Consider the following 13300-nt stretch of genomic DNA (forward strand, 5'->3'; position numbering starts at 1 on the left):
TTTGCTGCCACGGATTGCAGACCCCACAGTGCACAACTGAGGACTCTGCGATAAGCCTCTCCTGGGAGCACCCTTTGGAAAAGGGACCTCCCAGGCACTGAAAGCCAAGAAGAGAGGGAAAGAGCAATGAACATTTCTGTGGGTACCTCTCCCCTGCTGAGTGTCAATGCCACAAAACAGCACATAAATGGCTCAGGATGAAAGGCAGAAAGAAGTCAGTGAGAGTCCTGTGGATCTCATCATGGACTGAATGAGGACTTAGATGAAGTCTCCAACTTCTTTTGCTGGCAAGCGATGCAGAGAGGTACTCACACACAGGGCAGGAGAGGTTTCCCATGCCCCCACTTTTCCATCCCATTACAGCTGGTTGGGGGCACAGTGACCAACACTGAAAATCTCAGATCTGGGGAAGATCCCTCACTTTCTTTGAAATTCCCTACTCTCAACCTTGAAAGACAGACTCTTTCTTAGGTAGTCTAAAACCTTAATGGAAAGCTAAAGGATGATGACCCACAGTCAGCAAGTCTCCAGGGAGGTGTTCTGCCTCCAACCCTGGGTGTAGAGAACATTTAGCATTGATTTTCTCTTTGTGTCTGTATTTGGCAAACCCTGGTAGACCAAAGTGCTTAGTCCTGGAACCGAGAAAGGCTAAGAGCAGCCAATATTAAATCTTCCTTCAAATCACAGCAGAACTACTGTGCTCTGATACATAGACGTACAACCAACCAAAACATAACTTACGGATTCCCCTAGCTCAAGACTACACAGTATTAAATTCCAGCTTTAAAAAGCTTTACACTTACTGGAAATACCTGAAGACTCTCAAGAGGAAACTACAATGCTTAAAAGCACCTTGAGTGGAGGCTATTAGACCTGGCTCACCACAGAAGCTCAGGCCAGCTGACTGTGACCTGAAGTGTTTTACTGCTGTAGGTTAAAAGCTGTTTCAGAAGAAAGCATCTGGCCCTGCTAAGAGGCTCTGCAGTGATCTCTATGGGATTGAATGGCCAAGTTGGTTGCCAGTTGAGAGTTCCTAACAGAGCGAGTGAGCCTGGCAGGCTGGGCTTGCCAAAAGCGCTCAATGCAGGCACAGCCTGCTTGGGTGGGAAACGTTCCCACCACTTGAATGGGAACTGAAATAACTCAATGATGACGGGAGCCGCCTGCTCTGGCTCTTCCTCCTGAGCTATGCTGCAAATGTTTTCCCTAAAAATTCAGGCAGAGAAGGGCAGCCAGCTGCTGTTTGGTGAACATGCCCGGCCACCGTGTTTGGCATGGGAAAGCCCAATCTCAAAGTCCACATTTCTCCATACACGTGGAATGCAAATGGGTTCTCCCCAGCTCTCAGATTTGGAAGCAAGGGGAGAAATTAGTGGCAGGTAGCTTCAGCAGCGTAATTTTACTTATTGATTTTGAACTGAATAGCTGAGCAGATTAGAAAACACATACATATATCTGTCTGTCTGTCTTTTTATCTTATCTGCCTTACCCTTCTCATCTCCTTGAAGTCCATGTTGAAGTTCATTTAAGGTCACATGCAAAAGGAAAACCACACATTTTGCCTTTAGAATCAAAGTTATTCTTCTTTCAGACTAAGGAAAAAGAAAAATGATGAGAATGAAACCAAGACAAATTGTCAGTGAAACCGGGAGAAAGTGTGTAGGATGGCTCTTTCATGTCGTGACATAGCTGGGTAGATGTTACTCTTGTTGTAGGAGGGTAGACTTCTTCCATATTACTGCTCTGTATATCATCTACAGAAAATAGAACACCACCACCTTGTAAATCAAGTAAATCAAGTAAATCAAGTAAATCAAACTGCCAGTTATGCAATTCTGAAAGCCCTTATATAGTGGCTCCTATTAATTTCAAATATTTCCCAAGAGTACAGGCTGCTGAACCAATACAAACACTGATTATATTTTTTCATTATCTAAATATGTTTTGTATTTCCCTTAACAATATAGTTGTAAGCTAACTGCTTATTTCTAAGGTCAAAGAAATGAAAATGCTATTAAAATAGTAGTAAAAAAAAAGTTTATTTGCTTTTTATCACATCAGCAGCGGCAAAATAGTTTCAGCAGTTCGCTGTATGTGCTGTCATAGAATCACATAACCATAGAATAGTTTGGGTTGGAAGGGACCATAGAGATCATCTAGTTCCACTCCTCCTGCCATGGGCAGGGACACCATCCACTAGACCATGTTGCTCAAAGCCCCATCCAGCCTGGCCTGGAACACACCCAGGGATGGGGCATCCACAGCTTCTCTGGGCAACCTGTTCCGGTGTCTCACCACCCCCACAGTAAAGAATTTCTTCCTAATATCTAATCTAAATTTACATTCTTTCAGCTTAAAACCATTGCTCCTTGTCCTATCACTACATGCCCTTGTAAAAAGTCCCCCTTCACCTTCCCTGAAGGCCCTCTTCAGGTACTGGGAGGCTGCTATAAGGTCTCCCTGGAGCCTTCTCTTCTCCAGGCTGAACAACCCCAACTCTCTTGCGCTGTCCTCATACGAGAGGTGCTCCATCCCCATGATCATCTACATGACCCTCCTCTGTACCTGCTCCAACAGGTCCATGTCTTCCTTATGTTGGAGGCCCCAGAGCTGAATGCAGTGCTCCAGCTGGGGTCTCACCAGAGTACAGTAGAGGGGGAGAATCACCTCCTTCAACGTGCTGTCACAATTTTTTTGATGCAGCCCAGGATACGCTTGATATTTCAGGCTGCAAATGCACATTGCTGGGTCATGCTGAACCTCTCATCTATCAACATCCCCAAGTGATTCTCTTCAGGATTACTCTCAATCCGTTCTCCACCCAACCTGCATTTGTGCTGGCAGTTGCCCCAACTGACGTGCAGGACCTTGCACTTGGCCTTGTTGAACTTCATGAGGTTCACACGGACCCACCTCTAGATCCTGTTAAAGTTCCTCTGGATGGCACCCCTTCCCTCTAGAGTATCAACCACAACACACAGCTTGGCATTACCTGCAGACTTGCTGAGGGTGCATTCAATCCCACTGTCCCTGTTGCTGATAAAGGTGTTAAATAATACTGGTCCCACTAAAGACCCCTGAGGGACACCACTCATTACTGGTCTCCACCCAGACATTGAGCCATTGACCACACCTCTTTGAGTGCGGTCATCCAGCCAATTCCTTATCCACTGAGCAGTCCACCCATCAAATCCTTGTCTATCTAGTTTAGAGACAAGGATGTTGAGTAGGACAGTGTCAAACACTTTGCACAAGTCCAGGTAGATGACATCAGTTGCTCTTCCCTTATCCACCAGTGCTGTAACCCCACTGTAGAAGGCCACCAGACTTGTCAGGCATGATTTGCCCTTAGTGAAGCCACGTTGGGTGTCACCAATCACCTCCTTGTTTCCCACATGCCGTAGCATAGTTCCCGGGAGGATCTGCTCCATGATCTTGCCAGGCACAGAAGTGAGACTGACTGGCCTGTAGTTCCCCAGGTCTTCCTTATTTCCCTGTTTAAAAATGGGGATGATGCTTCCCTTTTCCAGTCACTGGGAACTTCACAAATCCACTGTGACTTTTCAAATGTGATGGATAGTGGCTTAGCCACTTCATCTGCCAGTTCCCTCAGGGCCCATGGATGCATCTCATCAGGTCCCCCATGGCCTTGTGCACCTTCAGGTTCCTTAGATGATCTCAAACGTGATCTCCTACAGTGAGCAGTTCTTCATTCTCCCAGTCCCCGTCTTTGCCTTCTGCAATTTGGGCAGTGTGGCTGGAGCACTTCCTGATGAAGATGGAGGCAAGAAAGTCATTGAGTACCTCAACCTTCAACATGTCCTGGGCAACCAGGTCTCCTATTTCCTTCTGGAGAGGTCTTACATTTTTCCTAGACTTCCTTTTACCACCAGCATACCTACAGAAGCTTTTTGTGTTGCCCCTGACATCCCTGGCCAGATTTCATTCTATCAGGGCTTTAGCTTTCCTAAGCTGGTCCCTGGCTGCTTGGACCAATTCTCTGTCTCTGTCCTACGCTACCTGTCCTTGTTTCCACCCTCTGTAGGTTTCCTTTCTGGGTCTGAGTTTGTCCAAGAGCTCCTTGTTGATCCATGCAGGTCTGCTGGCATCTTTGCCCAACTTCATCTTTGTTGAGATGCATCGTTCCTGAGGAACGATGGAGGAGGTGATCCTTGAATATTAACTACCTTTCCTGGGCCCCTCTTCCCTCCAGGGCTTTATCCCATGGTACTCCACTAAGCAGATCCCTGAAGGGGCCAAAGTCTGCTCTCCTGAAGTCCAGGCTAGTGATCTGGCTGTGTGCCCTGCTCACTGCCCTAAAGGATCTTGAACTCCACCATTTCATGGTCACTGCAGCCAAGGCTGCCCTTGAGTTTCACATTCCCCACCAGCCCTTCCTTGTTGGTGAGAACAAGGTTCAGCATAGCACTTCTCACTGGCTCCTCTATCACTTTAAGAAGAAAGTTATCATCAACACATTCCAGGAACCTCCTGGATTGACTGTGCCCTGCTGTGTTGTCCCTCCAATAGACAGTAGGGTGGTTGAAGTCCCCCATGAGTACCAGGACTTGTGAATGCGCATCTGATCCTATGTGTCTCTAGAGGATCTCATCCACTTGGTCTTCCTGGTTGGATGTTTTGTAGCAGATCCACACTGTAAAGTCACCTGTCCCTGCCCTCCCTTTAATCCTGACCCATAAGCCCTTGGTTGGCTCTTCATCCACCCCCAGGCAGAGCTCCAAGTGCTCCAGCTGGTCACTGACATAGAGGGTGACGCCCCCTCCTTGTTTCCCCCGTCTGTCTCTCCTAAAGAGTCTCTATCCTTCCATTCCAATGCTCCAATCAAACCAAAGACAGCATTTCTTCTTGAAAACTGCAGGTTCAAGTTAGCCAGGGTCTTGTCATAAATACTGCCTCAAAGCTTGACTTATCCTGACATTTCTGTTTGCTTTTGAAAGCGCTGTTTGCTCTCTGAAGTACTGAAAGTCTAGGGCTACAGCTGTCAGTAAGACTCTTGATGGTGAGGGCTCAAGTTAGAGCATTTCAGGGTTGTCATGACTGCTTTTTGGGGTTCTCTTCTTGTAATCTCTGCCCACACATGCTTTTAAGATACCTCAGAAAGATGAGGGTGACTGACCAGGGAATTCAGCTTGAAAAGCTAGCTGTGTGGAAGCAGCCTTGGAAGTTCTTTTTTAAAGATTTTTTTTTTAAATCAGGCACCTTCAAGTCATTTCATCTTGCGTTCCAAAATACAAAAGCATATCAAGCCCCTAGTTGCTTTTAAAACCTGTGGCTATGGATTTGTGTCTTGACTCCTCTGGGAGGGTTCTTTTCCCAGTAAGGTCAGAAAGGAGAAAATTAGGGCAGGCACTAAGGCAATAAGGCAGATTGTTTACTGCTCTTAGCAATGCAAGCCCCGCACAGAAAATGTCCAGGGAAAGAAACCCAGAATCCCAGCCTCTCTTCTCCTAGGCAGTTTGCTTTTTTCCTACCATGTTTCTTATCAGTCTCCTGCAGAGACTCTAAAACTCTTATCTTAGATAGGCCAGATTACCAGGCTGATCTCTTCTCCATGATGAATAGGAATCAAACAGTATTTTCCACCGTCAGCAAACCATACATTCCCAGTCCAGATAATTCAATTAATACAATCTCTCCTCTCCTCTCTTCTCCCCTCCATCCCAGCTCTCCTGTCATCCTTCCTCTGTCTTCTTACCCTCCCCACAATTAATTCCTATGCTTTAATACCATCTGAGAGTCCTCAGTAAGAAGAGGATCTGCTTGCTATGCAGGTGCAAGTTTTCAGCACCACAGCACAACAGCAATACCATCCCCTTCTGCCCTCCTCAGGGCTTCTCTTTGTGAGCCATTTTTTCTTTTTTTCCTTTTCAGCTCCATGCTGAACAACCCCATGCAGCTAATCTGATTATGCTAATTTGTACTTCATGAACCCAAAGACTGTAAGGGGATCTGTGGAGGGTGAGCTGGACTGGGGATGAGGGTGGTGAGGACAGGAGAGAGGGTATGGGGGGGCGGGGCACATACAATGGGTTCAAGTCAGTTAACAAAAAAAGCCGTCTGTATTGCCAAACAAAGCACACTCTGGGTAACCCCTTGCTGCTCTTGACAATTTAGAGTGTCCCAAACTGGCCTGCGCTACTGAGCAGAAAAGGGAGCACGGAGAATATGCAATGAAGGGTCACAATGAGAAGTCTGTTTCCTGTTGAATGTTGCTTTTCTTTTTCTTTAACTAATCCTTCCCAGAATCTAGTAGTTGAAGTATGGTCCACAAATTGTTTGTTGGGTGGTAGCTATGGCACTAGACAGCTTCTGAGCACACACATCCTCATCTGACCAACTAGACTGATGCTGCACTTGAAATTTATTGAATAATGGGTAGTGACTTTGCAGACACACACTTGCAACTCTAAATATGGATGGCCCCTCTGTAGGACCTGACAGTGTCCCCACCCTGGTTTTACCAACATTATCTTTGCTACAGCTGGAATTGGTCAGGAAGCAGTCCTGAAAGGAAACATATAAATGGTATGGAAAAAATTGCTTTCAATATTAAAGCATCCCTATGGTAGAGTTTTGGCAATGGCAATCACAGAACTGTTTGCATTGGCAGGGACCTTCTGGGATCTGGTCCCACCCTCCTGCTCAAATAATGTCACCTAGAACTGGCTGTCCAGGACTGTGCCCAGTCAAATCTTGAATATCTCCACAGGCAGAGAGTCCACAACCTCCCTGGGAAACCCATTCCCATGTCTGACCACCCTTATAGTAAAAAAGTTTTTCTTCTGTTCAATGGATTTTCATGTTTTTTAGTTTGTGTCCATTGCCTCTTGTCTGGTCAGTAGGCACCATTAAGAAGAGTCTGGCTCCCCACACATTCCCTCACAACACATACTGGAACATATGGAGAAGCTTCCTTTCAACCATCTCTTCTCGATGCTGAACAGTCCCAACTCTTTCAGCCTCTCCTTCTATGAAAGGTGTTCCAGTCCCTTAATCATCCTTGTGGCCCTCCACTGGACTTGCTCCAGTAAATCCATGTCTCTCTTGTACCCTCTTGTCCAGCTCAGAACTGGACACAGCACTCCAGATATGGCCTCACCAGTGCTGAAGAGAGAGGATGGATCACCTCCCTTGACCTCCTTGAAGGAAACCTGATTGTTCCTTAGGATACTGGTACTGGTGCAGGATGAAGACTGAACGTTGGCCTGAGCTAGTTCCAAGGATGGTGTGAGCGAGCTCAATGCTACCACTGCCTCTGCTAAGCATATTTGTCACAAACCGGAAGTACATTTTGTCTTTCGAACTGGAAATCATTGGAGGGAGGCACCTTTTTTCCACATATAATAAAAGCACTGCCTATAGTACATGCCTGCAGAGATGACAAGAGAGAGAGGGAGGCATTACAACACTTCCAGAAAGAGATGATCCTGAACTTACAGTCCCTAAAACTCCAGTGAACACTGTTTGCTAGCTAAAGGCGTACAGGGGGAGTATTAACTGTTTCCTTAATGTCAATTTTTTGTTTTCTGCTCCTTTTGGGCAGAAGTTCAGAGTGTTAGTTTCTAAGAGACAATTCCTGCCTTTGGTGAATATAAATCATTTGCTATTGAGAGGAAAAACGGGAGACGGAAGGAAGACATTTCTGCACTCCACCTTAAATAGGATGGCTCCCTTTTCTCATGCAGAGAAGACTATTTGTTCAGTCCAGAAGAGTATTTCAGGACATCATTTTATGAAAGAAAATGGAGGAAGAAAAATCAGTCTTACAGCTGATGTCTCAGGTCCAGTCTCAGGTTAAGCTGTATTTGCATTATATTTCAGAGAGGTGATTACATATGGTTTATTTGATGGATATAAAATATGCAGTTTCTTGCCAGCATTGCCCTTGTATATCTGAGATCTCATTTGCTGAATGTTCAATGCATTATAATGTATATATCAGCATTTAATAAAACTAGCTCTCAATAACACCCTGAGCAAAGGAGCAGAAGAAATATCAGAAACGTAAAATTAACAGGTGAAATTCAAATATAAATTGTAGGCTTTTTGCAATTTCCACATGCTGATTGGGGTCTCTATGTTCATAATATACATGGAAATGTCCCTTGCTTTTCTTCTTTTCCCTGGGAAGCAGGGAAGCTTATCAAATGTGAGCCAAATCAAACAGTATTTTTATGAGCTGTATTATAGCATACATCAAGACAGCTGATTAAACAAATAAGCTTGAAATCTGAGACAATCAGTAATCCCAGATCCTATGCTCCCTGAAGGCCACATTCTTGAAGGTACTGGAACACCGAAAATCTACTGATATATAATGAACTTTAAAGACCTGGGGTTTTGCCCTATGGATGCATCTAATGGAGAAAAGTCAGTGTATGCAGGAGGACTTACTACACAGGAATAGTCTGAAGCATAGTGATATGTATTGTATGAGGTCTTACTGCGTCCTTTTCTTCCCTTGTACAGTAGGTCTTGGGTCAGATCAGACTGGTGAGGATTTGACAAAGGAGATAAACAAAGCAGCATAATCTAGAGAAGGTCTTACTCTGTGGCCTTGCCTTTTGCCTGACCTGAGGGATGACCTTGCCCAGACCACTGCTTTTTCTACTTTTTGTTCGTAGAGATAGTGTGTTATACTAAACAAGGATGTTTCTTTTGCTGTGTATATATAGGCAGTTTAATGCAATGTGTTATGGCCTCATTTGAAACTCTTAAGTAATATTGTGACATGTAGTACTGAAACAGTAACAGTTATAGTAACAGGAATATGTAAGGAATGCATTGCCAACCATTACTGGCAATAACCTTGCAACTACCTAGCAGTGATTAGAAAAAACCCTGAGAAGCTGGTTGAAGTAGGTTCATAACTTTCAGGCCCAGAACAGACTCCCATGTGGATAGAGTGAGACCGGTCAGTTTACTGCAATGACAACTGTGTAGAGATAAAAGGTACCGAAGGTGTATTGAGCACAGACTCTTGGGAATCACGCGTATAATCAGAGGAAAGGCTCCTCAGAGGTTGTTGGAGCTGAACTACAAGTCAATACAATGACTAAAAGTTCAGCCAGGGAACATTACAAGAGAGTGACACTGCGCCGCTGATGCATGCCATTGCCTTAGCCCACGAGGCAAGGCGTGACTGTAAGGAAAGACACCTTTGAAACTTGGTTGGATCAACAGAGTGCTGGAACTTGTTCCAGTCCTGTGAAACTAAGCATCTAGTGATACATGTAATGATGCAGTATGGAGATAAAGAAGGTAAGAAAGAGTTCAAGCCCACTCTAGAGATCAGCTTTGTTCAAAAAACATACTGTTAAGGAACAAGATGGGCTAAGAAGAGACTTAACCCAACACTGAAACCTAAGCAGAGCTGAAAAGAACTAAGCAGTCAGGCCTCTACTGACAATTTCTAGAAGAGTTACCTCCCTGCAGCCAAGATCACAACTTTCATATGGGATACCTCTAGCACCTGAATTCAGCTCTACACAAAGTCATGACTGAGTTTCCTGCTGCAATAAATACACAAAATACATGGGGTATGTAACTCAAGAGCATGAAGCACATGCCTTGCCTAATTGTGTGGACATAACCTAAGGGTATATGCTAGGGAGCTCCTGGATAAAGCCAACATCATCGGCTGCAAGTTGCTTCAGTTCCCAGTCCCAGGCTTCACCTAGGAATCAACACAATGCTGCTGCTTTAAGTGTTGTAGAAGAGCAATTTAAAATTGATTCTTAAATATTTGTGAGAATCTACTCTGGTGTGAGGGAGGAGGGATCTGAGGCAGATGTAAGTCTAAGCAACACTACTGCTCAGCTTAAGGAACACTTCCATTTCTCCACTTTTCAATCTAGATTGGCATCAACCAGCACACAAGGAAAATAAACCACAGTAATGTTCTGTTAGGAGACAAATGGCTGTGTGAAGTTCCTATGATTTGTGTTCTCAGCTAATCTTTTTAAAGCACTTTAGCAAACAAGTTCATAGCAAAAACTGAAAGGAGACAGGAGAAGATGACCTGCTGGAGGAAGACTGTGGAATAGAAGGAGGGCAAAAGTAGTGAAACACAAAGTTGGAAGGTATGCAGAGGTAAAGGTGAGGCCTGAGTATATGTGTGTTCATTGAAAGCATGCATGAGTGAGGTGACAAAGATGGGATGAAGAGGCAGATTCTCAGAGAGAGGAGACTGAGAGGTGTACTAAGCCATGACTAAATGCTGAGGATGGCATGGAGAAAGAAAAAAATCAGGGAAACTGGGAATGTGATAGTAACTGTGAGGAATGACACAGAAAGAAATAGGCAAAATTGATGCATATAAGGTGCTAGAGAGAGGGGAAGGAAAAGAAAATATGCTAGAAGATCAAAGTAAGCAGCTTGCGAGGGATAACAGACTGTTGGAAAATGGGGAAATATAAATGAGGCAGAAAACTGCAAAGCAGAGCAGGAACTAGATCAGAAGAAGATGGCAGTATGGCAGATGACAAATCACAAACATCAGGATAAGCGCTGACAATGGGAATGTCCATTTTATATGCAGCAAAGATTATTACTTTCACCTGACTTGATTTTGATGCATAGACTTGAGTTTGAGAGTTCTTCTAAGAAAGGTAAATAAATTTAATGTCATAATCCATAAAATATTTCTGATTTCCTGATTTTGGGAAGAAGAGTACAGATGTATGAGTTTTGGGGCATACCAATGACTACAGAAGACCTTGTTTTGTTCATAAGGCACCATTCTGAATTCCAGGTCAATGTCTCTAGGATGCCTGACATTACAAAATAAAACACTAAATAAACATATCCCACATTTAGCAGCAACTTCACCAGCCATGCTTCCATGCTAGGTACACAGACCTTTTCAAACACTAAATTAGCATAATGGCCATAGGAAATGGACACAACAAATGAATTGGGCCTGACATCTCTAGTTCAGGTTATCCACAGCTTCTGTAACATCTAAAGAGTAATGGGGTCACTGATGGCATGCTCCATGGAGATTAAAGATGTGGACACAGACTCACTTTGAAACCAACTCTATTCCTTACTTCTCTCTTTGTTACTGTCAGGTGTTATGTGGTGGTTTCAGGTTTACCTAGAATGGATCAAGAACACTGTCTATTCAGGATCAGTTATGACACGCAGTATGGCAGCCATCAGGAACAGATTTTCACAACTGTTTCAAAAGTAGTATGTGGCAACTTAATGAACAGCTGGAATGTTTTCTGCAGTGAATTCAGAAAATATTTCTATTAATTTATCAGTGTCCTCTTGGAAATGACAACTAATCCTGCCACAAAGTACTCTGGCACATGTGGAAGCTGGGTAGCTAATCAGCAGGTGTCTGCAGTGGTGTTTTTTTGAGGTCATGCTAAGATTCCTTGGGCAAGAGAGTCAGTTCAGGCTTGTGCTTTGTTTTCATGTTGAGCTTTAAGGTCATGCAAGAGAGCAGAACACTAATCAGTCCACCTTTAGTTTTCTTATATGCATAGCATGCACAGCTCTTTTTATTAGCCAACACCCAAGAAATGATGAAAGGGGTATCTGTTCTTCCAGTCTGAAATCAGCAAAACACAAAAAAATGCGTAACACACACACGTACCCAGCTTACGCACTAATACCATCCTCTCACACTGCCACCGTTCTCTCAGCGTCAGTGTATTTGGTGCAAGGATGAACAGGATTATTTCAGAGATGCTTATTCTTTATCTTTACATTATGTCTGAAATATCTGGGACACCTGGAAAATCAATGACCAGTTTTAAGTTTTCTTATTTGTTACTCTAGTTTTATTACACTGACAGTGTTCCTTCATCTGATTTCTCTTTGGTGGCTTCCCCTGCCCTATGCTCTGCTAGGATGCTACACTGAATGCACAGAAATCTCAGGAATCTCTCCCTGGTTATCAGCAAACTTAAGAGAAACTGCCATTCTTATTTCCTGCTGGTGCTGCAGGTAGAAAACCCACCATAACTTCCTTCATATTTTCCACCTAACTGCTGTGAAAGTGGCTTGTGAAGATCCACCTTGTGGAGATGCTTCAGCTGCAGTGAAGACACCCTTCTGAAGATGCAGTATGTATTTGAGGACTTGACTAAAGATTCAGGTAGCTGTTGCCAATCTGCTACATGATAGAACAGGTAGTGGTATCATTGCTGGCATTTTAGAGAATGTGGGTATATCTACATGAGTTGTAGGCATGGTGGTAGCTGCACTTCAGACATTGCCATCAAGCACAACGTGTTGTTGGCCCAAATTACCATTTTCTTTTGTGTCACTATAGATTCACTGTGGTCATTGCTATTTTTATTTGTCTCCCTCTCCTGTGATCACACACAAGATAGTCTGAACAGTCTTCACTTCCTAGCAATGAACTTGATGCCACTCAGTGACAGAAATGGTCCAGCATTTCTACAGCCTATGTCTGAAACTCCGCCAGTAACTCTTCTGTGGCTGCAATGGCATAGATGCATATCATTGTTCATCAAGCAAAATGGTGCTGAACTTCTTTCTGCCAGAGAATGCAGCTTACTGATTTATTATGTCTTACCATCTATCAACTGTGGCAAAGCAATATTCCGCTCTAGAAAACAAAACTGTAGTTTCCACATCTGCACATAAGCACAATAGAAAATAAGAATTAGATGTGTTAATATTAAGACTAGTAAGAGATCACTTTGGCTAAATCTTGAGCTCTTCATGTAGATGAAATGGAGGATGGAAATGTCCAGAAAACAGAAACCAGGTTCATGCATATGGTGCAAATGTTATGGAGAAAACGAGTCACTGGATAAAAAGAAAGGAAGAGGCACTAAGAACAAGGAGGAATTATTCTGTGAACATGGTACTTACTGATAAGATGAAAATTACTTACTACTCATAGCACGGTAAAACTATTCTGGCAAAAAGTTCAGGTGTTCCCTATCTTTCCCTGCATAAGCCCTTTTCCAAAAATGATTCTACAGTTATCCCAGTTATTTCCTGAAATTACTTCTTGGTAGGCAAAGAACTAGTTTAGGAGAACCTGCGGAAACTGTATGTTTTCACACTGCTTAACTTCACCATACAGTGGGCAAATCTTAGAACCATTAACCATTCTTTTCACCAGTTTGTGGAAATTGAATGAAAAAGGTAAAAATGGTGCTCTTCATTAGTAGAACAGCCAAAGACTCACAAACGAGTAAACTAAACTTCTGTCCTCACCAGGAAAAAAAACCCACCAACAGTTAATATGCTCAAAAAGCGATGAGACCAACAACCCTTAACATGGGTCCCT

This window comes from Falco biarmicus, chromosome Z, assembly GCF_023638135.1.
Source record: "Falco biarmicus isolate bFalBia1 chromosome Z, bFalBia1.pri, whole genome shotgun sequence".
NCBI classification, from domain to species: domain Eukaryota; kingdom Metazoa; phylum Chordata; class Aves; order Falconiformes; family Falconidae; genus Falco; species Falco biarmicus.